Source organism: Macaca mulatta, chromosome 14 (genome assembly GCF_049350105.2).
Source record: "Macaca mulatta isolate MMU2019108-1 chromosome 14, T2T-MMU8v2.0, whole genome shotgun sequence".
In the NCBI taxonomy this organism is placed as follows: domain Eukaryota; kingdom Metazoa; phylum Chordata; class Mammalia; order Primates; family Cercopithecidae; genus Macaca; species Macaca mulatta.
Window position 1 is genome coordinate 88,393,160 of NC_133419.1, and position 27,664 is coordinate 88,420,823.

At 35.4% G+C, this 27,664-nt stretch overlaps 1 long non-coding RNA gene across 3 annotated transcripts in view; it reads left to right on the plus strand.

The window, feature by feature from the left end:
- LOC144334443 (uncharacterized) overlaps positions 1–27,664 on the plus strand; it is a 143,604-nt gene that overhangs the window by 55,390 nt on the left and 60,550 nt on the right. For all 3 annotated transcript variants that reach the window (XR_013404253.1, XR_013404252.1, XR_013404251.1), the window contains one exon: positions 19,375–19,412. This is a non-coding gene — a long non-coding RNA (uncharacterized LOC144334443). The remainder of the gene's footprint in view (positions 1–19,374; positions 19,413–27,664) is intronic.

Consider the following 27,664-nt stretch of genomic DNA (forward strand, 5'->3'; position numbering starts at 1 on the left):
TCTTTATCCTGCTAAAAGCATAACAGACAAACCTGTGAACCATGTTGCTGGCCATGCCTCAGTGTCCATGCCAAGACCACTGATGCTCAATGAGCAAAGGGCTGGCTGGTGTCTGGCAGAGAGCCCCTGTATTCAACAGTAACTAGTGCCATTCTTCTTTTCCTGCCACAGTTGTACATTGTCCTTGATGCAAATTAATGCCACTCAAATCTCCCCCTTTAGCAGTTATTGTCAGAAGCCTCCTTAGCTCCTTACCAGTCTCCCAAACTATCCCAGACCGACCTGAATCTTAAAAATATCCTTGGTTTCCTAATAGAATTTTACATTTTGTGGGGATAGAGCTCCTCATTCTTGTATCCTTGACTGCCTCTGGCCCAGATTTGGCCACATTAATAGGCCCATAATTAGTGAAATAAGTTATTTCTATGCTTTTGCATGGGGGGGGTATTAATTCAAGGTTGGCTTTTGGCAAATGTGAATCTAGCATGTTGCCTATAAATTTGTATATAAGGCTAGGTAGTGGTTCTAAACTTTGGTGTATATTGGAAGTCCCTAAAGGGCTTTAAAGAAATGCAAATGGCTGGGCCCCATCAGATCTTATACTTGACAATGTCTATGATAAATATAGAGAACCTATATTTTCATTTCTCCTCAGGTGATTCTAGGACGATCAATCTGCAGATTATGTTTGAGAACCACTCTAGTAGGTAATGTAATATTCAATTGTATCTACCAATTTTTATGAATCATTTGCTTCCTGCTAGACATTGTGTTAAATAATGTGGATACAAACTGAATAAGTTAGTTTCTGTCCTCAAAATATAATAGGGAGTGATGTCTGACATGTAAAGAAACAATTAGAATAGGATGTGATAATGAAACAAGCAGTTTCTATAGCTACACTCATTTTGGGCTCTCTGTCATTGTCACTTTTTGTTGTCAGCAGTAAAATTTTGGCATTAGAAACCATTCCCATGGAAACTGAGGTAACCTATTTTCTTAAGGAGAATTTCAGTTATTTTTCAGGAAATGGCTTATGAGGCATGGTCTTTGTGAACTTTCTCCTCTCTCCCCAAGAAAAAAAAATAAGTTTGGCTGAGATTAAAATAGAATGTACTATGTTTTCCCCATTTTTATTGCTCTAAGAGACAGCTCTGAGTTCCAACACAACTATGTTGCAGATGATTCATTGAATTTTCACTAATTTATTTTTACTTTTTTTAGTCCTATATGATATTTGTGATTGTGGTCGACAAGCCTTGGTGGAATCAGCCTAGCTAAAGTATAGAAATACTCTTGGTAGATATTTCTCTGGTTACTGCAGGAGGTCACTGCTGACAGCACATGCCATCCAGAGGAAATTTTATTTGCATTATCAACTCTAGATCACCCCACATATCTCCAAATAAACCTCCATCCCTCACCACTACAGCAAGCCAACTGTTGCCTTGGAAATTTTCTGTCAAACCATGGAATTGACTTACAGAATCCTTGATAAGGGAGATAGCAGAAGGAGGTGAATATGGACATAGGCTTGAGAATTTTAGGACTTCAGTTCAAACCTCACCTTTGCAATTTCCCAGCTAGGTCACCTTACCGTATTCATTTCTCTGAGCCATAGTTTCTTTATCTGCAAAATGCAGATAAGAATCTCTACATAACGAAAAGCATTATCAATGGCAGCCATTTGTGGTAGGTAGAAAAATGATCTGCAAAGGATGGGACCTGTGAATATGTTGCCTTACATGGCAAAGGGAACTTTGCAAACGTGATTAAAGTTAAGGACCTTGAGATGGGAAAAAGTTGCCTGGATTTTCTAGGTGTGCCCAACTTAATCACTTGTATTCTTAACAACAGAGACCCTTTCCAGGTTATGAAGAGAGCTGTGCCAATGGAAGACAGGTCAGAGAGATGCATTGTTGCTGGCTTTGAAGATAGTAGAAGGAGTCATGACCTAAGAAATGTAGATGGCTTACAGAAGCTGAAAAAGGCAAGAGAACGGTTTCTTTCTTAGATCTTCCAGAAAAGAACTCAGCCCTGCTGACAGCTTAATTTTAGACCTGTGAAAGTCATTTTAGACTTCTAATATCCCAAGCTGTAGGATAATAATTTTATGTTAAACCACTGAGTTTGTGGTGATCTGTTATGGAAGAAATAGAAAACTCATACCCTACTCTTATTATTAAGCATCATGACCACACTTGAAAAAAATGCTTTATTCTCTTATACGATTGAGCTAAGGATGATGACCTTGAATTTCTGACATACATGGTCTCTATAAACCATCATCTATCCTTATCTTTAGATTAGATACCTATAGGTCACCTATTAATAAAATGGTAATAACTAATGGAACAAAACCCCTAGAATTAACATCTGATGACATTATTTGAGGTTGCTTCTGCTCCTAAGAGTGGGGATATGTGTCAGAGTGAAGAAAAGAAATGCTCCCTGAAGTAAAGGAAGGCAGGATTCCTTGGGGAGGAAGATAATAGTTATTTCCTTGAAGTGGGACAAATTAACAAAGGAAAGATCAATTGTTAGTCAAATGGCCTGGCCTCAGACTGGGAGATGGGGCAATGCCTCACCTGGAGCAACACCATGAAAATGACAAGATGGTTCATAGCAGAGAAAGATGTGCCCTGTCCTGAAGAAAGAATGCCCTGGGCCTTCACATAGCAATGGGGATGGAACTGGTACATTACTTCCTTAGTAAGCGGGAAAACACTGTGCTCACAGGTTAACAACAGAGAGGTAATTTTGGAGGTTCTGAGTTATTACTGTAGGAAACTGAGCACTAAAATAAATGGAAGCCAAAGACAATGTCCCAAATACCCCCACTTTAGTCTCTATGACTAGATGGGCAAAAAAGGAATATCAAAATCAGTCGAGGGACTCCTGTCTTAATTCCCACTAAAATAATAAACAACTAAGGCCCTACACTTCCATTTTATCATGACATTACCTGGATGCCATTCGGAATGCAGATTTTCCTACCTCTGACTTATTGTATCAAGAATCTACAGTTCAGCGAAATCTCCAGATGATTCCAATGTTGATTATCTGATCATTATGGCCCTGGATCAGGTAGAACATTTAACTGTGGGTTTGCTGTAAGTTAGTGGTTCCCAAACCTACCTTTACATTAGATACATCTGAAAAACTTCAAAAAATAGAGACCCACAGGTCCCATCTCAGAACAACCGAATCATCTGCATGCAAGTGTGTTTTCAAAATTTCTTCATGATGATTTCCATATGTAATCAGAATTGAGAACTACTATTTTAAGAGAAGACATCCATCCTACTACATAATCAAAATGATACGTGATACTTCAAATGTACTGGGTGTGTCAGGTGTGATCCTTAGTTGCTCTGTTGCTACACTTACCACCCTGAACATTCCTGCTTCTGTTCTCTCTGCTTTGGAGTTATCCTATCTGACACCTGAACCATGTAGCATAGGCAGGAAATGAGAGACAAGGCTGGCAGTGTACTGCAGGTAAACACATGCAATCCTGACACTGGAACCCTGCCCATTCCTGTGTAAAATTCAGGGCTATAAGTTCTGCTGTACTGAAGTCACTCTTCAAAATACTTCTGCACCTCGCCTTAATATTGGCTGATGTGAGCAGATGTCATGATTATTCCTCTAATCATCAGGAAATGAGTTTGGGGGTAATGAACCTCATTTTTGTTTCTTCTTAAAGCAGTGTTACCTAAAAGGTAAAACTGGGGACCAGTTGCCCTGTGGCCTTGGCCTCTAGCATGGGATTTTTTTTAAAAATGAGGTACCAGGAATTTGCAGTTACTTGTATCAATCAAGGAATGAATAGGGATGGTGCAAAAATTACACTAAAATTTATAATCATCTATTGAAGTATTGTCTCATAATTCTTTTCTTTCTTTTCTAGTATTCTGTTGGGAGAAAAGCTGAGTGTTGGGAGAGAAGCTGAGGCAGGGCTTGCATGTCTGCTAGACTTGCTGGCTCCTTGCTTCTAGCACTCCCATTATCTCAAGTAGCCATATGTTTCTCATTCACCTGATAACACCATTTCCTTTCAACTCCCACATCCTCACCACCTGTTTCTTTGTTTGATCACCAATAAATAGCATGGGCTCCCAGAGCTCCGGGCCTTTGCAGCCTCCACATTCGTGGTGACCCTCTGGCTGGTCCCACTTTCTTTCTCAAACTTTTTCTCATTCCTTTAATTCCACTGGACTTCATCACTCCCATGACCTGGTGTTGGGTCTGATCACCCCAACAGTATTCAGGAGGGAAAAACGGTCTATGTCGTGAGTGTGTGCATGCACATGTGCAGGAGAGAGAGATCTAACCTTCCTGATGATTCCAGTCCTCCGCTGGTGAGCCTGCATGTTGTTAGACAGAGTAAGAGAAATAGCTATCGGGGCTGGGCTTGAATTTCTTGGAAGAATTTACACCATGGAAATCATCAAGTGCTACAAACAGGGATTGTTTTCCCCCAGAAAACCTGTGGTTAAGGATTTACCAGCACACTAGCAGTTGGTTGGTTAATTTGCAACTAATCAAGGATCGTGATTCTACCCATGGCTATCAAGGTCAGGGGAAATAGCTATTACATTAACTCCTTCTTGGTACAAACATTTTTATTTAAATTATCTCCTCTAATCATCATGGCTGCCCTGGAAAAGAGATACTGTTATTCACTTTCAATAAACAAGATGAGGATGAGAAAGAAAGATGAGCTGATTGTCCAAGCTGATACCACTTGATGGAGCCGGGTTTCATGAAGATGTCCTGATGCTGAAGCACTTGCTTTTTTTTTTTTCCTTTTACACTGATGTCAGCCCATCTTCTGATACATCACTGTCTATGTTCAATGGGTATATGTTTCATCAATATAAGGTTATATCTGTCACCCAAACAGAAAACAATTTTCATCAACCAATATAACTTTCATGAAGTAAAAGCCTGAGAGTAAAATCAGACTAATATATTCAGCCCCAAACTAACCCCATGAAATGGGAAAACAACTCTCTTCCCATGGGGGCCTTTGTGCTAGGTGGTGTGCTAAGTGTGACAAAATCACCTTCATTATTTCCTTTAAGGCAACCAAAAGCCCAGCAGGTTTGAGGCTATCATCCTCTTACATGCAAATGAGTCTCTGAGAGGCTAAGTAACTTTTCCAATTCTTGCAGTAAGTGAGTGGTTTATTTGAAATTAAAACTCAGTTATGTTTTGCTCCAAAGTCTGCCTGACCTCACTGTGCTGTGGCAAGAAAAGGCTAGATGTCTTTAGCAACTTACTGCTGCCCTGAGCATCCTTGCCCTCTTCTTCCTCAGTGGCCAAAACAGGAATTTGTTACTTAATTTTCCAGAAACTGACTAATACTTAGCATAGGCTCTGCAGAGTGCTTCAGGATCTCTGGTGTGATGTGCAGAAAATATTTGAAAAGTAATACAATATGATATTCCACACCAAGATGATAAAGTCTGACTACTCTGTGTTAAAATGCTCTCTTTCTAGTAGTATGAATTTAGGCAAATTATTTAATGTCTTTAAGCCTCATTTCCTTATCTATAAGATGAGAAAAGTAATAGCTACTTGACAAGATTGTTGTTTGAAATAAAAGATATATGTCATAACATAAAATTTGGAAGATGATAGGATCTCAAAAACATGATGTTATTCATGTCATGGCCAGACCTTGCTCTTTGAAATATACATCTGGCTAAAGGAAGAAGGCAAATTCATGAATAATCCCAGAACATTTTGAACATGGATTTTTAAAATCACCTACCAATGTTACATAAAAATAAAATGTAAGCAGAGGTAATACAGCAAAATGTAATAACAATATAAGAAAAACTAGTTTGACTATTCTGAGTAAACTTTGCTATAAAAATCTTCTAGTTGGTGCATTTTTTTATACAACATTGTCCCCTGTACTATCAAGGGCATTATTGATGCAGCATTTCTGAAAAGTATTCTACTCTTTTCCTAAAGATTTTTTTTTTCCAAGCCCCAGACTCTTGTTCTGTATATTTTAGTGGTGGTGCTTTCTTGATCTTACCATGTTCCAAAGGAAGATTTTTCAGAAGACCACTAGGACACATAATCCTTCTTCAAATGTTTCCTAAGTGGTTTGTTGACAAAGACATCAAGTGACTGCAGTTATCCAATCATGACTCCGAGAATAACACCCAAGTTTATGCACACAGAGGCAGTGACTAATAGTTACAATTCTCTCTTGGCTAATAGCAGTTGTAAAACACTGTGCATTTCCATTTCAGCTATGCTTGCAATGTGGAAAAAAATGTGTCTTGGAATTGATGTAATACAGTAAGTTGCAAACAGCCAGAAAAAGTGAGAGCATGTGATAATGAAAAGAGCACCAGCTTTGGAGTTAGACAAATATGTGTCTAAATCCCAGTTCTATCACTCTTTATCTGTGAGATCTGGAACATTCATACTTTCACTCTCTGAGCCTCAGTTCTCATTCTAAGATAAAGGTAATAATCTGTGCCTTGAAAGAATGTTGGAAATCAGATTACATATGTGCAAGCATCATTTATGTACTAATCTGTACCTTTCCTTCTTCTTCAACTGCTCTTCTAGTAAATATTCAAGAACAAGGGGGTTAGAAGGGACCTCGCTGCCTGCTCCTTCCACCCTGCTGGAAAAATACAAGAAATGAGATTTAGTGCTGCTCTTAGGGGATGAGGAGCAATAAGCTATGGTTTACATCAAGGATTATTTTACCTTTGTTGTAATACATTAGAGCCAATTTCTCACACACGTAGCCCAATGGATTGGTTGCCTAAAAGGTGAAATGAAGTACTGCACTATTGAACTCCAAAGGGACAATGGAGGCATAGGCTACTTCCAAGGAGACACCACTAGCAATTAGTGCTGTCTGCAAGCGGTTCATTGGGATGCTTAGACAAAACATTGAATACTGCTTCAAGGAAAAGATGTTTCCCTAATTAGCGCTCATGTAACTCTAAAGGAAAAAACATACAGAACAGAACACTCACTAATAACTTTGTTTTCCTCTTATCAGCAATAGTTTTTAAAGTTTGAAAATATGAGTGTGAAAAAAGTTTGACCTTATGTTTTTCTCCAAATGGAAGAACTCCTTGATTATTAGGCCAGGAAACTGCTGAGGTGCTGTCTGCCCAGGAAGTACAGAAGAAGGAAAGAAGGTGGGAGCAAAGGGCCCCTTACCTCCCACCCTTCTCCACCTCCCACCCTTCTCCACCTCCCTGTGACTGATTCTACCATGCAGAGTTTGCTGGGGCCAAACAAGAATGCTTGCATTGAGTACCCGTGACCTCCCAAATCCAAATCACATGTGCTCTTCCCTCTGCCCAGGATGAGGCCTAATTTATTTCTTCTCACCTTTCAAGAATCTGCTCAAGATCACCTCATTGAAAAAGCCTTTCCTAACTTGTTGACTGGATTACTTTTTCCTGCATGTATGTAGTAATAATTATAATAATTATCAATAATGATAATAATTATGATCAGTAATAATAATGATAGTTATAATTTTTGAGTAGTTACTCTATGTGAGATTGTTTACATATATTATATATTAAAATCCTCTTAGCATCTCTACAACAAAGGTATTATCTCCAATTTTGTAAAAGAAGCACACAGAAGCCAAGTTAGCTTCCCACACCGACAGAGTAGCTAAATAGAAGCATCAGGTTTGAATCCAGAGTTTTTCTCACTTCAAAGCCCATAGTCTTTCTCTTACATCACACTTTCCTTATACATGACACTTACTGTTCTATTCAACATGTAGATGTGTGTGTGTTTGTGTGTGGTTTTTTTGTTGTTATTTTTTCAACTAGAATGTGTCCTTAAGGGCAGATATCGTACCTCTCCTCTGTGTTCTCAGTATCTAACAGAGCTTCATTATGTTAGAGGAACACTAAATGTTCGTTGATGATATTAACAGTATAAAAATTATATACATTATAAATGATAGAATATTGTATGTATTATTTATTTGACAAATATTTGTGAAAAACCTTCTATGTTCAGGACACTACTCTAGTAATTAGCTATAAAGAGGTGAAGAAGAAAAAGCATCTGCTTTCTAGGAGCACCAATCTAGTAAAGTTACAGAATCACCTCTGTATATTTTTATAAAACTTTAATAAAATCTGAAAAACTATAAAATCACACAGATTTTAAGCCTGGAAAACAATTCAATGATCATGTGATCCAGACTATTTATAATATGTATGAAGAAGTACGTATGGGAAGATTAAGTATGTTGCCTAAGATTAAAAGTATTTTAAAGTTCAAACACATTCACTTTGCTATTACTTTCAACCTGTTTCCTTCCAGGAGAGATGTGTCTTCCCTTCCAGCAGCCAGCTCCTCCTATGTTCTTCTGCTGCTTAAGTATCCCATGACCATACCAAGCCCTTGGTGCATCCCTCACCTGCCAGAGTGACCATCTAAAATTCATACCCAATGCTTGTTACTTTCATGTTTAATGGACTTCTATGGATTTCTTTATGCTGTGGAATAAAGCCTAAGCTGTTTAGAATGGCATCTAAAGCTTTCAAAATTTTTACTAACTGTCGTGTTTTGGTTTTTTTGTTTGTTTGTTTTGTTTTTTTCCCAATTTCATCTCTCCCATAACTGACTCCAAAGAGGCTGGTCTCTAGCCATAGTCGAAACTTCCTGCCACTCCCTGAATCATAGAAGTTCTCTTTATCCTCTGTGTTTTTGCGTAAGTTTTTCTTGTACTAATTCTTCCCCACTTCAACTTTGAAATCTCTAATTTATTTTTCAAGAAAAATTTGATTCATTTATGAATTCATTCACTTACTGAGTAGTCACTATGTGCTAGATATTGCACTAGTATATCCATTTCAGGAGGAATAGCCTAGTCCAAACTGAAAACATGGGAACTCTTGTTAAGAAAAATATTGGTAAGAATGTCAAGATAGCAACAGCAGAGCATTAAACCAAGAGTAAGACCCTTCTAACTATAAGGCCGTTTGCATCTGCATAGGTCACACTCTCATGAAACCAGCTCTGACACACCCTCTCTCATCTAGATTAGGTTGATTCACAATACATTCCATGAGAAAGAGCAAAACCCCCTCAACTTTTACTATCTTTAAAGAAAAATAATTACACAGTGATGTGAAGAGTATTGGTAAAGACAGGTCTTCATTTGGGGTGACCTTAGCAAGTCTGCTTTTCATTTGTTCCTCCATTTTCTTGCTTTTCATCCTTGCTAAAACACTAGACATCTAACAGACACCCTAAAGAATGTGACAAAAAAGGAACTTTACAATCTTCTACTTCAGTATCAAGAAAAAAATACAGATATAATCCCTGACCCTGAATCTAATGTTTTGTGTATGTCATATTTATCATTACACACAGAGGAAGAATGAATATCACCTGATGAGACTGCTTACCACTTGTTCATTGATCGGTCAGATTTTGTGATTGGATTGTGCTTCCAATGGTTGGCAAGCTGAAATGGATTTTGCTCTTTCCTCTATTTACTGGCAGAAACTAGGTGAGTTTTAAGGATCATCTAAAGAACAGAGTTTCTGGACATCAGAATGACCCTTTTCATTAGAAATATATTTAAACTATGAATTGGAAACATTTTTCTGGCTACAAAATTCTTCTCATCCCAGTGAATAGGCTGCCCAGTAGTTCAAATGAATTACACCAAGAGTTTGAAATGTACATTATGTGTATCAAGAATTTGAAATGTGTTATAGAATACTATAGCCAGGCCACTAGGAATCAGGAGTAAATAGAAAGAATACAGGTCTTGCCCTCCTGGAGCTTTGAATGTAGGTGATCAAATATCTTTTCATTTCCATACCCTTTATAAGACAATAATGCATTTAGTTTCTCTTTTGTTTTTTCTCCTCCCACAACCCTGTATACACAGCTGAATGAAACCCGGTATCATGTGATATAGTATTTGTTTGCCTGCCTGTTTATCTTACTTGAGCCTTTTAATGATAAGAGGCATAATTTATACATCTTTTATCCATGGAACCTAGCACAATACATGTTCAATGTCTCTTTGATGAGGAATGTGTGAGTGAAGGAAAAGCAGTAGAAATGGGCATGGAAGAGATATTCAAACTGCCATGAGCAGTCTGACAGCCCTATTAGGTAATAATCTGGAAATTAAAAGACTTAAGTTCTGGTCCAAGCTCACTCACCAAGGAGGTAGCAGAATCTTTGCCATAACTTGGCATATTACTTTTCTATTTCCTTAGCATTATTCCCTATACACTTCTAACTAATTACTGAGTCCTAAAAATTTTGCTTGAAAAGTATAGATCCTCTCAATCTCTACTATCACTATGTTATTTACAGGGTGGTCCATCTCTCTCCTGGCTGTTTGTAATAGTTGCATAACTGGACTTCCTTTCCATCTCCTTCAGATTCGTCCTCCACAATGATGCTAGTGTAATCTAATTAAAATGCAAATCTAACATGTCATTCTCCTGCTCAAAGCTTTTCAGGGATTGTGGTTACTAGCAGGATGTAGGCAGAGCATGGCAAATCAAGCTTTAGCTGACTAGCCCTTCTCTACTTCAGTTCCTACTACTCTCACTCCCCACTGCCGTCTCTACTCATCCTAAACACCCGAGGAACTGATTTTTGACTTCTTACATTGTCTAATGGCATGATATATCCCCATTTCTTTGGTTAGCTCAATACTATCCTTTCTTTAAGATTCAGCTCAGGTACCATTTCTTTCAAGAAAGTCTTGTGTATTCTCTTAACTAGGACTAGCCCAATATTTCTCATTTTTGATGAGAATTGTATAGCTCTTATTTAAAGTATTATTGGAATTGTTAGACCTTATTCATTATTAAAATTACCATATTACCTTATTCATATTTTTGAAATTGCCTGTTTGTGTACTTGATCATCCTGGTAGACTATACACTTTACAGATGTTAGAGACCCTGGTATAATGGTAAACTTACAACACAAGACAATAAACATACAACATTTAGTATGTTGCTCCATAGATACTCCATGTATAAATTGTTTCCACGATATTGATGGTAATATTAGTGGCTTAGTTATGGCTAATGCTTAGATGCTGGGATGCTTTCTCTTCATTTTTTATTGGTATTTTTCTCTCACCAAAGACCAGTTCTCTCATAGGGCAGGAAATATCACGCTGGCAGCTTCCAAACCTTGTAACTCAGAGTTTTAGTTATCAAAGATGACTGGTGTTCTTTTTTTCCAAATTTTGTGTGTGTGCATGTGTGTGTATATATATCTATACACACACATATATTTTACACATATAATATATATAACTATATATTTTACATATATATATTATTACTATTATTATATTACTATTATATTATTATATTATATTACTATATATTACTATTATTTTTTACATAGATATTTGACTGGCTAAGCTTAGGTCAAGAGCCCACTGCTGGACCAATCAACTATGGTCAGGAGGAAGGAAGATACTTTGTTTTCTTTATTTTTCCTTTTTAAAAAATTGTAGCAAAAAAGCAAAACATTAAATTTACCATTTTAACCATTTTTAAGCGTATGGTTCTGTAGTGTCAAGTATATTTGCATTGTTGTGCAATAGAGCCCTAAAACTTTTTCATCTAATAAAACTGAAGCTATATATCCACTAAAAACAAATTTTTCCAATCCTCTTCCTCTCGTAATTTCACCACCTCTAGCCACCAAATTTCTACTTATTTTCTCTATGATTTTGGCTACTTTAGCTACTTTGCATGAGTGGAATCATACAGTATTTGTCCTTTCGTGACCAGTTTATTTGCTTAGAAGAACTTTGGGGTGAAAGTTGAAATCAAGAAGTGTGAGGTCTCCAACTTGTTCTTTTTTTTTTTTTTTTTTCAGGATTGTTTTGGCTATTCAGTGGTCCCTTGAGATTCCATATGAATCTTAGGATTTTTTGTTTGTTTTTTTGTTTGTTTGTTTGCTATTTGTGAAAATAAAATGCCTTTGGGATTTTGATAGGGACTGCATTGAACCTGCATATCCCTTTGGGTAGTAAGGACATTTTAACAACATTGAGTCTTCCAATCCATAAATATGGAATGTTTTACCATTTTTTTCTATCTTATTTGATTTCTTTCAGCAACATTTTGTAGTTGTCCATGTATAAATCTTTCATTTCTTTAGTTAGATTCATTCCTAAGTATTTTATCCTTTTTGATGCTATCATAAATGGGATTGTTTTCTTTAGGAGGTAGAATTTTGATAATAGGACAGCCCCAGAACTAAATAAGAGGGCCAATCAGTAATTGAGAGGCAAGGTATGAGGGAGGAATAAATAATTCTACAGGGAAAGGATATGCTATTCCCCAGTGTGAAGGAGTTTTGTTAGACAGCCAGAAGCAATATATATTTACTATAGTAGTCTTTTTAAGGATAATGATGATTGATGATGATAATCATGTTAATAATATATCATATGCTACAAATTCCCTGGGAGAAGTTCCAACATACTTTGGACTAATGACAAAAATATTACACTAAGTGTGCTTCCTTTTAAAGAGATCATTTTGAGATAGTTGTATTAAAATCATCTGAACATATATAATCCTCTGTGTTATTAAAAAACACATTTGGCATTTTATAGTCTTAACTGATAGTGATGATATTCATTCCAAAATTTGAGACTATAGAATTGAAATAACATCAAGTATGCCTACTGGTGTGTGGGACACAGGCTGAGTGCCTTATGTATGAAATAATACGTATGCATTTTATATATATATATATATATATATATATATATATATATATAATTACGTGTATGTGTGTGTGTGTGTGTGTATATATATATATTACTTACCATAACATCTCTGTGACATGAGGTGATAACATAGGCAAAATGTATAGTATTATGGGGGAACTAGAACTACAGATATATTGAATTTATTTTCATTGGGAAGAAGAAAGGATTAAGTAGCTCTGATTACAAATGAGACTCCTGGAACAGCTACAAGCTGTCAAAGTATTAAGTCATTTCAATTTCTGTAAAAGAAATGTGCTGTTGTTCAGGACCCTCTGGCCCCATTTTGTAGGGTTGATGGAGTTCAACTGAAATGCTTACTTGAAGATCAGCTTGAATTTGTTTAACAGGAAGAAGAAAAGCACCCCCGGGTGTAAAATGAGGGTGAATTGCTCTAGCGGGGCTCTGGAAAGAAAGCAGCTTGTCTGGCTTATGACAGTGTTTGCTAAGTTGAAGGCCATTAAACATTCTTGCCCATATCATATGTGAGTCAAACACAGAACAGATGAGGGGGAAAATAAACACTTAAAATAGCTTTTCTCTTGGTGTCAAATACAGTATATAAATTGGAAAATGAACAGAAGTTGTAGGAATACAGGATTGAGATCCTTGTGTTGGGTACTGAGGGAGGGCAACTTGGCTCACTAACAGCCAGGCTCCTTAAGGCTTTGTCTTGGAGAGCAAGAGAAGAAAGAATAGCAGAGTACTGAAATTTGTTTCATTTCAAGCATGGGATGGGCAACTTAACTAAGTATTTTAATTTAGTTCTCTTATCTTCCCAACTAAGTATTATTAGCCTTATTTTACAGATGAGCAACTAAGGCAAGTTTACAGTTAATTAAGCTAGACAATGGAGAGTCTCTTTGGCTCCAAAGATTATACTACTTCCACTGCACTGGCTGCTTTAAGAGGAAGAGAGTTTGCACTGTCTCTGCTTGGGATATGTTTATAATTCCATGCCAGTAAGTAAGCAAAATTTGAAAGTCCGCTTTGTGCTGTCCACCGAGCCACAAAAAAATGAGACACAGGTTATGTCTCATTGACATAGTTAATGTAGCTGAGAAGATAGACATATTATTCTAAATGCAAAGCTGACAGTGATGAGTGCTATAAAATGAGGGTACAAACCAAGTCTTCAAAAGGAACATTTCCTGAAACTATTTCTTCACATTTACTTGTGCCTTTGTACATGTTATTTTCTTCCCCTATTTCTTCTAAATTATTTAAGACTGCTTATTATTCTGAATCAGTTAGTAATTCAGATGCCCTTTAAAAATGTTACTTATTTGGATAGATGTCATGTCATCAAAACTGTACCAGGTACTGACGAAGATACAGCAATGTATAAGAGTGAACCCTACTCATTACTGACGTAAAAGGGAATGATGACAGAGCTGAATTAAAATCTTTCAGCTGTCCAGCAGCTGTCTGACCATAGCCAAGTCACAAGCCCCCAACCTTCCATTTCCACTCATACATTTAGAAGGAGACCATGCCAAGGGGCCATTCAGTCCTTCCCCAGCCATCTGTGGTAAGACTCTCTCACATTCTAGACAGCAAGATGTCTGTACCAAAAGTGATACATTATAGGGAGCTGACCCATCCAATTTGAAATCTGGAGAGACCGTGCTTGCTGGAATCTAGGGCAATACATCTAGGAGAAAGAGAACTGTTTTGAATTTGGGTACAGACACATCACAACAAATACATTGCTCTCTGCTGAGATTTATGACAGAAAAGTCAGAAACTACAACATTAATTTCAAAACACGGCTGCTGAAAATTTTCCAACGGAACCATCTCCTGTAGTTGTTGAACTAGGGAGCAGAAAAAAAAAAAAGCAGAGAATTGGTTGTCTTTTAGACCAATAATTCCAGACAGGGGAAAACAGAGAAGGCTTCTCTGAGTCAGACATGGGTTCAGGTCCTGAATGTGCTTGTTGTGCGCGTTACTAATCCTATTGACCCCCAATTTCCTCCTTTGTAATCCTGGCTGGCCTTCCCTATGACGAGTTTCTTTGTGAATTTTCCAGGGCCTCATATGTGTTAAGTATGTAGAAAGGAGCCCAGCACATATTAGGCACTCAAAAGAGCTGGTATCTTCCTCCACCCTGCATTCAGGTTAGTTTTATCCTGCTCTAATTTCTTCAGGCACTGGAGTGTCTCATTAATAGTTTACTTGTTTGTAGAAAGATTCCTTATACATTTTTTACTAAAGCCAATCTTACTGATCTTTTTGCCTTTTAAGTATAGACATCTGAGGAACTCTATAGCTTAGAAGTCTATATTTTTTCTCATTAATTGGGAAGTTAGGTACTTTTAAAGTGAATAGAATAAAAACATGTGAACATGCATTTAAAATAATTCTTCAGATTTAACCCCTGCCCAACAAACCAATATTAACCATAAATGAAAATCTGCATCCTTCTTGGTAACCTCTCCTATATGTCTAAAATGATGAGTCAGCCAATATGTTTACAGATTTGGTGCCAAAGTCCTACCTGCTGATACTTTTATTAACATTCCCATTTGAAAAATTGTAAATATTTTACTTTTGTAGGTTTTGCAAACACTGGTATTTTTATGCCTCCAGCAATCCCTAGCTTCTAAATATTTTATCTTGGGTAGCATGCGGTATGTGAAGTAACGTTCTGCTACCATATTTCCCAGATCTTAAAAATCTAAAGGTCTTGAAGTTAATGTTGAACAGTGTTAAGAGGGTTATTTTTAAATTTCTTTTGTAGATTTGTTGTTGTTCCTTTTTAATAAAACTGAAAAGCAGCAGAAATGTTTGTAAATGGAAGAATTTCCCCCAAAATTTCTAGAGCAGATACATATATTTGCCTAAATTTTGCTTGGATTTAAAAAATACCAGCCCGTATGAAATTGTTTTTAAGAACTGAGAAAGAAAGAATGGCTTTAGAATCCATTTAAAGGCAAAATCACCATTACAAGATAAATGAGATGAATAGTTTCCTCTTCCATTTTTAATGCTCAATGTACTTTTCAGCTCCAGGATAAAATAGCTTTTCTTACTTTCTGAGACAAAGACAGGCATGTGGAATAGCCAGAACACTGGAACTGAGCTAGAGACTAACCACAGGAGAAGGAGCAGATGGGCTTAAGCAAAGACATGACTCAGAATCCTTGTCATCATATAATTATAGGCAGCTATCATAAATCTGTAAGAATCTGTAAGGATGGGCTCTATAAATATCTATTTTTCATCTCAACATTGGAAGTCTTTACCTTATTTAATGCATCTATGTTATATTTCCCAAAAATAAAAAGAGAAATATTCCAACTATTCAGGTGAATAAGCTAGTCACCTCCAAAAGTTGCCTACTCAGCACATCATAGGGACAGTAAAAATTGCAACATGATAAAATGGATATCTGACCTTCACCAGGGAAAGTCATTATTAGGCTGCATGATCTCCAGTCTCTGTTCTTCAAAGGCATTACTCTTCTATCATTCCCCAAATGTAACATGTCCCTACCAACCACAGAGCATGTGTAAAACCTTTTCCTCACCCTCTGCGCTCTACTTTTTCCCTTGTATGCTGTAGCCTTCCCCAGATCCCAGACCAATCATCTCCTCAGAGCCACTTTCCATGAATCTTCTCAATATATATGAAATCACTCACAGAGTGTAAATCTCAGGTGCAATTTCACATTTGCTTTTGCTTTTTAAAATTAATGTCTGCTCCCCTTCTAGACTGTGGATTCCACAACAGCAGGAGCATGTCTGCTTTTGTTCATCATTGTATTTTCAGTATTGGGCCTAACAACTGGCACATGCTAGGTGCTTAATAAATATGTGTTGAAGGACTACATGAATGAATACAATATTGTGCATTATTTCTAGGGTTCTAAAAATGAACATTGTCAGAATCTCAATGCTTCTCACTAGTTCCCAACTATGCTTTCAGGTTTTTAAAGGGCCCTTGTCATACTTCTAGTTACTGTAATCCACCACAGCAAGAGTGTAACTAAGACATCATGACAGGAACAGGTGCCAAAATGTGTCCATAAGACAAACTAGGATTCCCTCATGCAGGAAGGACCAAGATGCCTGCTATCACACTTTTAGAGCTTCATTGCTTTCTGTTAAGGTATTTTGTCTTCTGACAGCCTGTTAAGCAAATACTCTCAGGAGTAGTGCCATTGTCACCAACACTTAGGCAGGACTTTTGTTACTGGTGCACAATTGCTAATAGTAGACTTCCTATAGAGACAGATAATAATTAGAGCCCTCAACAGTGGAATGGGCTGCCTAAGGAAACAATAAAATGTCCATTACTGTGGATATTCAAGTAAAGCTTGGTGTCTGCTTATGAAGAATGCAGTACAGAGGATTACTGCACTGGGTGCAGGACAGAAGGTGTGGCTTCCAAGATTCTTTCTGCCTATAAGATGCTATGAGCTACTGCTCAGTTTCTAATGAACTGGAAGGAAATGCCTTTCAACTGCAGATGAAAGGCACAGGGGGAATGGCACTGTCTGGTACTAGTCTGAAAAATGTCATTTATTAGCTAAGTGATTTTGGCAAAAAGTTAACTCCTCTAAGCTGTTTTTATTTCTTTATAATGGCTATTTGAAGGGTTTTGGAACAATGAAAGGAGAGAGAAGCTGTACTTTTTAAACATAAACTATGCAGTGCTAAGCACATTTTTTGGCCATTATTATATCAAGAAAAGCTCCTTTTGTCTTAATTGCTAAGTAGGTCCCACAGTTGGGAAGAGATTTTCTAGACAAAAAGCATCAGGGAAGGGGCACCATTATTCCTCTCTACCCCAATGTCCTAAAGGTAGAAATATGATTAAATTGTCTAGGGAACTTAGATCCCTCTATAAGCTCAGGAATGGCATCTTTCTTGGGACACCAGAGCATATAATCTCTCCACCCTATGCTTTTATGGGCTAAAAAATAAACAGTTTTTTAAGTGTAAATAAGATACAACTGCCAAAGGTCATGGAATTACCTGGATGGTTTGTTCAGGCTTTCTTCTTATAGAAACAGTGATTATTTGAAAACGTGCCAAAGCAAAACTGTCTTACCCTTGAAAAATCTTATTTGTTTTACCTCTGCAACAGGCAGTCAGCTTGTCTCTCTACTCCTTCCGTCTTTTTTCCCCATAGTCATTCCATCATTCACTCATTCAACAAATATTTACTGACTCATCTCTGAATGAGACACTGATGGGCATGTTGGAGATATGATGAAAAACTGAAGTGGTCCCTACATCATGGAGCTTACATCGTATGTAGAAAGATATGTAACAATAAGAAACTCTTTAAAAAGTTGAAATACGCAAGTGAGTAAAATATGAAGGAGGAGTATACAAGAGATTGACACTACATAATAGAATAATTTATCTTGTCAGGAAGATCAGAGATGGCCTAACTAAAGATAAGAAAACTGAGCCAAGATCTGAGAGAAAAACTAAATTGACAGTATCAACTAACAAACATTCCTATAGTATAGAAATCAACAGAGATGAGGTGAAACTCCATAGGCTTTCCAATACCTCTCAGGTGGATAGGGAAGTGAATTGTAAGAACATTTATTGTTTAGTGAGATCATAATGTGTAAAATCCATAAATTTGTGCAAAAAGCAGATGCAACAAATTAACAAACTATTTGACAAGCAAATGGCTGAAGATAGCAGTTTCTTCTTTAACTACTTATATTCACCAGCGAGAAACTTGTTCCCAAGTTTACCTCCTGACATACCAACTAGAACTCAATGTTCCAAATATTAATATAATGTGCATCTCTCCTTATGTCCTCAGACCCTCTGTCACAGAAAGAGAGGTAAGACGGACGGACAGACGGACGGAAGGAAGGAAGGAAGGAAGGAAGGAAGGAAGGAAGGAAAAAGGGAGAGAGAGAGGTAGGGAAGAAGGAAAAGGAAGGGATGGAAGAAGGTGGAGGGAGGAATGAAGTGAGAGGAAAAGAAGACAAAAAGATAAGAAAGCAAAAAAAGAGAACGAAATGAAGGAAGGAAAGGAAGGAAGCAAGGAAGAAAGGATGGAAACAAAGGCACCTAGTGTTTCCTTTTCTCACCCCTTCATCATCTTTTCTCATGCATGTTCTACTCTTGTTTTTTAATATATGTTTATTCCAATCCAAAGTCTTTCAGCTATGCTCTCTGGAACTCTCAAATTCCATTTTTAACTCCTCAAACTTTATGCAGAACTTTTCTCCAACTAAATTTACCTCCAACTAAATCATCACATTTTTGGGAGGGACCCAGTTCTGCTTTCTGTGGCTGCACATTGGAATCAACGGAAGTAATGTTAAAATTATAGATACGAGTTGTCCTGGTGTATGCCTCCTTTATAAACGTTTATTAAATGCTTCCCAAGTGATAAATGGGCATTGAGGGTTGAAAAATCCCTGCAGACTGGTTCCAGAGCAAGACTTTTATCTTATGTATCTGTGTTTCCCTTATCCTTACATAGGGCAGGCATATAATATGATATCAATAATGGACTGAATTAAACTACATGTCAAACCTATTTTATTCACTGACTCCATGAAAAAAATCATATGACTCTCATTTTCTTTTCCAGAATTGTTTTGGAGAACTTGGAACTCAACATTCCATAAAGTAAGTGTAGTCTTTTTCATAAAGAATTTTATCCTCCTTTCACTAGTGTCATTCAAATTTTATCACCAATAGCTCTATAAACATCAGCCTGAAAGCACATGGAAGCATATTTCCTAAGGCTGCTAAAGCATTCATTCTCAACCCCAACTGAACAGTAGATATGTTGCCTTGCAAAGAGGTTAATAAACAGGGCATAGAAGGTCAAGGATTCTAAGCCAGGAGCAAATCCCACACCATGCAACTTAAACAGTACATTATTCCAGGATAATGCAATCACTGGAGCTGTACTTACACGACAAATCTTAAAAGTGTCATTCCATTATAAAAAGGACTTTGAGAACATTAGTAATCCTAGTCCATCAGGAAAGTCCTTCATTCAACTCATGGTCCAATCAAAACTGCCTTAATGTTATAGACTTTGATATGGACTATGTAGCATCTAGAATTATTTGCTATATTGAATTTATTACTGTGTTTGGCTGACTTTTTTTTTAACTCAAGACATGCTGATAACTTTTATGCTAATGAAGGAGAAGGCAAAACAAAAGCATGATGGAAGGTATAAAGATTGGACTGCAGAAGATATGTGAATACTTTGATTATCCTGTTTGATATTGCCTTATTTTTGGGAGAAGAAAAGGATGAATGTTAGTAAGTCCATCTTACAGAGAAAGAAATGAAGGGTCAGAAAAAAGCTCATGTGGCTCGTAAGTGGTGGAGTGAAACCCAAATGCCAGTATATAGCCAATATTCCAGAGAAAGGGAAATTTCTATAACAAGGCCACCAAACTTTTAGCGTATTAAGTAAGGCACTTCTATATTTTCTAGATATTCCTTTTGCAAATACTTTTCATTTCATATAGGTATCTAATTATTGTATCCGCAATTGTTGAAAAGACTCAACTGTTTCCCACTGAATTGTTTTAGTGCCAAAGTAGAAATAGATCAACTGTATATGGGTGGTCGACTCTCTTTTTTGATATATTGATGTTTTGTTCTTATTTTGTCAAAACTGTTTTGATCCTTCCAGGTCATTTGCATTACCACACAAACACATGAAGCTTATTCATTTCTACAAGAAAAGTCTGTTGGGGTTTTGATTAGTATTGTTTTGAATCTAAACATGAGTTTGAGTAGAAGTCACTTATTAACAATACCTGTGTTGAATAATTCTAGATTATGAATGCAGCATATCTTTCCATTTATTTAGGTTCTCTTTAAATTCTCTCAGCAATATCTTATTGTTTTCAGTGTACTTCTATCTGTGCATTATTTTGCATATTGTGATGCTTTCAAAATGATATTTTAAAAATTTTATTTTAAAACAGCTCACTGACAATATGTATTTATATTTAGATTTGTATGTATATTTTATATATTTTAAATTGATCATATGTATGTATGTGCATATGTATGCATATATATAATGCTTGTATCTTATAGTCTTTCCAAATATATTTATTAATTTTGATACAAAGTTTTTGCAAATTGCTTAGACTATTCTATATACATAATCACGTAGTCTGTGAATAAAAGTTGTTTTAATCATCCTTTCCTATTGTTATATTTATGTATTCCCATTATTTATTTATTTATTTTTTGCCAATTGCATTAAGTAGAACTTCTAATATGTTTAATGAACATGGTGAGAATACACATTCTTTGCTTTGTTCCCTGGCTTAATAGAAAAGCATTCATTCTTTCAACATTAAGATATGATGTTAGCTCAGGCCGGGCGCGGTGGCTCAAGCCTGTAATCCCAGCACTTTGGGAGGCCGAGACGGGCAGATCACGAGGTCAGGAGATCGAGACCATCCTGGCTAACACGGTGAAACTCCATCTCTACTAAAAAAATACAAAAAAACCTAGCCGGGCAAGGTGGCGGGCGCCTGTAGTCCCAGCTACTCGGGAGGCTGAGGCGGGAGAATGGCCTAAACCCAGGAGACGGAGCTTGCAGTAAGCTGAGATCCGGCCGTTGCACTCCAGCTTGGGCGACAGAGCCAGACTCCGTCTCCAGAAAAAAAAAAAAAAAGAAATGATGTTAGCTCAGTATTTTTGGTAGATGCTTTTTATTAGTTTATGAGTCTACTTTCTACTCCTATTGTTTTGGGAATATTTTTATAAATAAATACAAATTTTTTTCTTTTGCATTTTTGAAATGGTTATATAATTATTTTATTCACTTGGTAAGTTGAATTATATTGATGGATTTTTTCAGTAGGAATCAAACTTTCAATATTGGGGAAAACCTGTTTTCTTCTTAAGGTACTATCTTTCTATGTATCTTTGCATTTGACTTATTCATGTTTTGTAAAGAATTTCTGAACCTTTACTCTTGAAGGATATTGGTCTCTGGTGAGTTTGTATTGTAAATGCTTTGTTTGGTTTCAGCATTAGGCAATGCAGCCTCATAAAATGAGACAGAAAATATTTCTTCATCTTGTATTTTCTGAAATATTTTGTGTAAGATTATTTTATTTCTTTCTTAATTGTTTGTTACCATTCTCCAGTGAATCCATCTGGGCCTATACATTTCTTGGTGGGACGTTTATTCATAACTATGAAATCATTTCTTTAGTAGATAAAAGCTCTTTAATTTTTCCATTTCGTTTGGATTGAATGAAAGAGCTTTTATCCATTTCCCTTAAGTTATTAAGTTTATTAGTATTAAGTTGCATATTAATTTTATTATTTCCATTTTGTTGTTGGTAGCATATAGAATAAAGTACTTTTTATCATTCCTGATACTGGTATTTTATTTTCTTTTTTCTTTGTTTGTCTGGTAGTTTATTATTTCACTAATATTTTCAAAAAATTATCTCTTGGTTATGTGAATTCTATATATTATTTGTTTTCTGTTTATTTTATGGAATTGTGGTTTTAATTTTATTATATCCTTTTTTTGTTAAAATGCTTTTTTAAATTATTGGTTTACAGTTTTAAATTTCAACTCTGATGTTATATTCAGGAGGTACATGTGCAGGTTTGTTATTGGGTATTTTGTGTGATGCTGATGTTTGGGGTGTAATTGGTCTCATCACCCAGGCACTAAGCATAGTCCCCAACAGGTAGTTTTCAACCTTTGCTATCTTCTCCCCTTCAGTAGTTCCCAGTTTCTGTTATTGGCATCTTTATGTCTACGAGTACCCAATGTTTAGCAGCCACTTATAAGTGAGAGCATGTGGTATTTGGTTTTCTATTCCTGCATTAATATGCTTAGGATAATGGCCGCCAGCTGCATCCATGTTGCTGCAAATGACATGATTTTGTTATTTTTAACGGCTGCATTGTATTCTATTGTGTAATTTTTACTGCATTTTCTTATCCAGTCCACCACTGATGGGTACCTTAGTTGTTAGCCTGTCTTTGCCACCGTGAATAGTACTATGACGAATATATGAGTGCATATATCTCTTTGGTAAAATGATTTTTTTAAATATCCAGTAATGAGACTCCTGGGTCAAATGATAGTTCTGTTTTAAGTTCTTTGAGAAATCTCCAAATTGCTTTCTACAGTGGCTAAACTAATTTATATTCCCACCAACAATGTATAAGTGTTCCCTTTTGTCTGCAACATGCCAGCATCTGTTGTTTTTTTGACTTTTTAGTAATAGCCATTCTGACTAATGTGAAATGGTATCTTACTGTAGATTTGATAAGGTTGTAGCATTTTGATTATGATGTGTATTGGTGTGATTTTCTTTGTGCTTTTACTGCTCAGAGCTTATTACACTTATCGGGTTTATACAATTATATTTTCCATGAGCTTGAAAACTTTTCACCATTATTTCTTTATATATTTTTCCACCACCCTGTCCCATCCGTAAGTCTCTTTTGGCCTCTTCTGGCACCCCAACTGTATGTATGTTTTACTACTTGATATCATTTCACAGTTTACTGAAAGTCTCTTCATTTTTTTCTTCCTGTTTCAGTTTGCATAGCTTCTATTTTCCCATATTCAAAGTTACTTTTCTGTAGTTTATAATGTACTGAAAAGCCAATTGAATTTTTTATTTTAGATATTGTATTTTCAGTATAAAAATTTTGTCTTTCTCATAATTTGTATTTTTCTATTGAAATCCTCTATCTTTTCCCTCCTTAGGTTCATTTAGCCCTTTTAAGTCCTTGAACATATTTATAATAGCTATTTTGTGTCTTGGTTAGCTCTTTCCATCATTTTGGTTATTTCTGAATCTCTTTATCTTGATTGACTTTTCTCATACTTATAGGGCATATATTCCTGTGTCTTTGCATGTCTACTCATATTTTATTTAATCATAAACATTATAAATGGTGTATTTTCCTCTTATTTAAATAAGATTGGGTTTGATACTTACAGACTTAATTTACTTGTACTTCAGAATTGTTTATAAGAGTAATTACATTTGGACTAGAGTAGCCTTTTTCCTGAGATGTGAGATTTCTGAAGTGTCATTTAATTATCTGAAGTTTCAACAAGGTCTCTCTATTCTGGTTGGTTGGAGCTCAGATTTTTCTAATGGATATGCAAGCTTTGGAATTTCACTGAGTTCTCAGCAACTTGGTAGGTGTCCTTTGCCCAGCGTTTTCAAGTATCATCCTGTGCATGCATACTTTAATAATCAGCCAAAGACTAAATAGGATTCTCATGTAGCAAGCAATCTAGAGCTACTTTTCTTCACAGTTATTGATTCTGTAGTATTGACTGCAAATTAGATTCTCTAGTACTCTGACTGCAAATTCTAGTTGCTTACATTATGTCCAAAACATTATGTCCAAGCTTTGATTTCTGTCTCCTCAGCTCAGTCAGATACCTGTGTACCTCTTGGTCTTCAGCTCCAAGTGCTATGGGCGCCTCTGAGCTGAAAGCTGGGCAATCATGGCAATCATGAGGCTCTACACATTTGTTATCCTTATCTTGGGGATCATGGTTCTGTTCTGAAAATATATTTTTATTTTCATATACTTTTCATATACATATTTGTCTAGTTTTATGGTTATTTATAACAGAACGGCTGGATTATTACCAGCTACTCTAACATGTGAGAATCAGGAGTCCTCTCCCACCCATGAGCATTAAAAATCAAATGAACAAATAAACCTTCAAGAAGACAGTCAATTGTTCCCATTTTCATCAATGTGTCAAGTGCTGGCATTGGTCCTTAAGCACCCAAACTTATAACCATTTGATGGAAACTTTTGGATGGAGTAAATGTAGCACTCATTAATTATGTGAATTTTTACAAGTTATTTAATGTTTCTGGGTTTTGCTCTGTCATCTTTAAAATGGAGATAGAAATACTCTTTATAATTGTTGTGAGGTTTAGAAGAGTGCTTAGAAGACACATAACACAGTGTTTGACACAGTATTAAGCACCCTACCAAATATTATTATTCTGAAGGTAAAAGTTAAAATATTTATTACAGTGATGCTTAGAAAGTATTTTCATTATAAAAACAGAGTAAAAATATAATTTAAAAATCCAAGTATCTTTTTTATGCACCAGTTGACATGACTCTATGATTTTTCTTCTTCAGATTGTTGATATTGTGGATTACACTGATTTTCAAATGTTGAATCGGGCTTGCATAGTTATGGTGTTAACACTTTTTACATATTGTTAGATTTGACTTACTGATATTTTGTTGAGTATTTTTGCATCTATATTTATAAGAGATATTAACGTGTCATTTTCTGTTTTATTTTTTATGGACTTTGTGTGGTTTTGGTAGTGGGTATATTAACTCTATAAAATGAATTGAGAAGGGTTCATTTCTCTTCTATTTTCTGGAAAAGATTGTGTAGAATTGATGTTAGTTCTTGAAACATTTGGCAAAACTCTCCAGTGAAACCATCTGGGCCTGAAGATTTCTTTTTCTGGAGTCTTATGATTGTAAATTCCATTTCCTTAATATTTACAAAGCTATTCAAATTATTTATTCCATATTAGATGAGTTGCAGTAATTTGTGCCTTTCAAAGAATTGGTCCCTTTAATCTGTCAAATTTACATGTAAAAAAGATTCGATAAAATTTTATGCACATTCCATGATAAAAACGCTCTGTAAACTCCTCAACTTGATAAAGAACATCTAGAAAAAAACCCTTCAGTTAATATCATACCTAATAATGAGAAACTAGATACTTTTTCTCTGAACACTGGAAGAAAGGTAAGGATATCTTCTCTTGCCATTTTATTCAAGTTCATACTGGACATTCTAGCTCTATAATAAGATAAGAAAAGGAAATAAAATCAACCTGCATACCTTTTATTAGAAAGGAAAAAACAAAACTGTCTTTATTAGCTAATGACATGAATGTATAGCTATGTAGAAAATCCCAAGAATTGAAAAACATCTGCTGGAACTGATAAGTGAATATAGCAAAGTTGAATGATTCAAAGTTAATGTACAATAGTTGATTGCTTTCCTAATATGCCAGCAATGTACAATTGGAATTTGAAAATTTAAAAACCATTTATAATTGTGTCAATATAATGAATTACATAAGTCTAACAAAGTATGTATAAAATCTAAATGTGGAAAATAATGGAACTCTGATAAAATAAATTAAAAATCTAAAAAAATAAATAAATCCAAGTAGTACAAGAAATTACACAATAAGCATTGTCTACCTATCACCTCAGAGCTCCAATCTTACTTCTGAGAGGTAACATGATCAATTTTCATATGTACTCTTCCAAAATTTTGCCATGGCTGTACAAACCTCAGTTTCTGTAGCTTCTTCATGTTTATGGAAATAGGAGTCTTTTATATATAATTTTCTCTAGCTTGATTTTATTCACCAATTGATATATCTTCAGTTTTGTTCCTTTTTACACCTACTAATACAATTCATACTTTAATAACTGCATCATATTCATTGGCATAAATGTAACACAATTTATGTTATGTTTATTGAAATATTATAATAACATATTTATTGACAGTATTAAGATATTTTCAGATTTTTACTTTTATTAATAAGGCCATAAGAATCATCTTTGTACATATATGTTTGTGTATGTGTGAGCATGACTAGCTAAATTTCTACAACAAAGATTGTTAAATAGTTATGTATGGTATGACATTTTGGTCAATATAGCTGAATTTTCTTCTAAAGAGTTTCTCAGTTGATGTTGCCACAAACAGCACTGATTTCTTAGCACTGTTTCCAATACTGTATATTATCAAATACAAATTTTGTGATTTGATGCATGAAACACAGAATTTTAATATTTTATTTTGCATTGCTTTTGCTGTAACTAGATGGAACATTTTCATTTGGTTATGAACTATTTGTATTTCTATCTAAATATCTATTCTAAATATTTGCCCCTTTCCTATTTCTTTTAAATTAGTTTGTCTTTTTTGCAAGATTTTAAAAGTAGAATCAAGAGATTAGTTCTTTGACACACGTTACAAAATATATTTTTTCACATGGAGGTTTAATTTATTTTTTCAGTTTGTTGTTTTATTTTAGTTTTAAAAATTTTATATAAACAATATTTTCAATTATTTCTGTCATAGTTTTTACTTTTTCTGTTCTTTCTTTCCTATTCCAATATTATATAAAAATTAAACCATGGATATTTTTAACATTTCTTTCAAAATTTCTAGTATTTAAATATTTCAGTCACATGCAATGGATTTTTAAAATTAGAACTGAATAATCTGGTTTTTTTTTAAATTGCTAGTCATTTGTTGAATAATATTATTTGCTTAGTAACTCATTGGAAATTCAATCCAATGATATGTTTTTATTTTTCACTTTACATGTGATATTTCTCTTTTGCTATAATCCTGGGAGCCTTTACAAATTCTTTATAGAGGGCTAAATTTGCTATACTTATTTTTTGGTAGAAATTCTAATACATATAAGTACACATATATTTTATATATAGTATAAATATACTATTAGAAAATGATGTCTGATTTACTGATTGTAATAATCAATCAAAATTGATCTCAATATTTATAATACTGATCATATTTTTTCCTCTCTCCTTTTAAGACTAAAATGCATTTTGTAGTGATTAGTCTCAGTCATAAGACTTAACATGATTCTCTCAAAGAGAGGTCTGGCCATATAGCAGTTCAGAGGGATGCCTTGCTCATAAGAGAGAATGAGATCTGTGTGCTCAACTGCAAGTGTGATTGGATTTACAGATTAGCAAAATGGGAAAGATCAAAGCCCTGTTATGAAGCGGACCTACAAGCCTAGAGCTTGTTCTTTTAAGAAAAATTGTTCTTTCCCACTAATCTTTCTAATCTT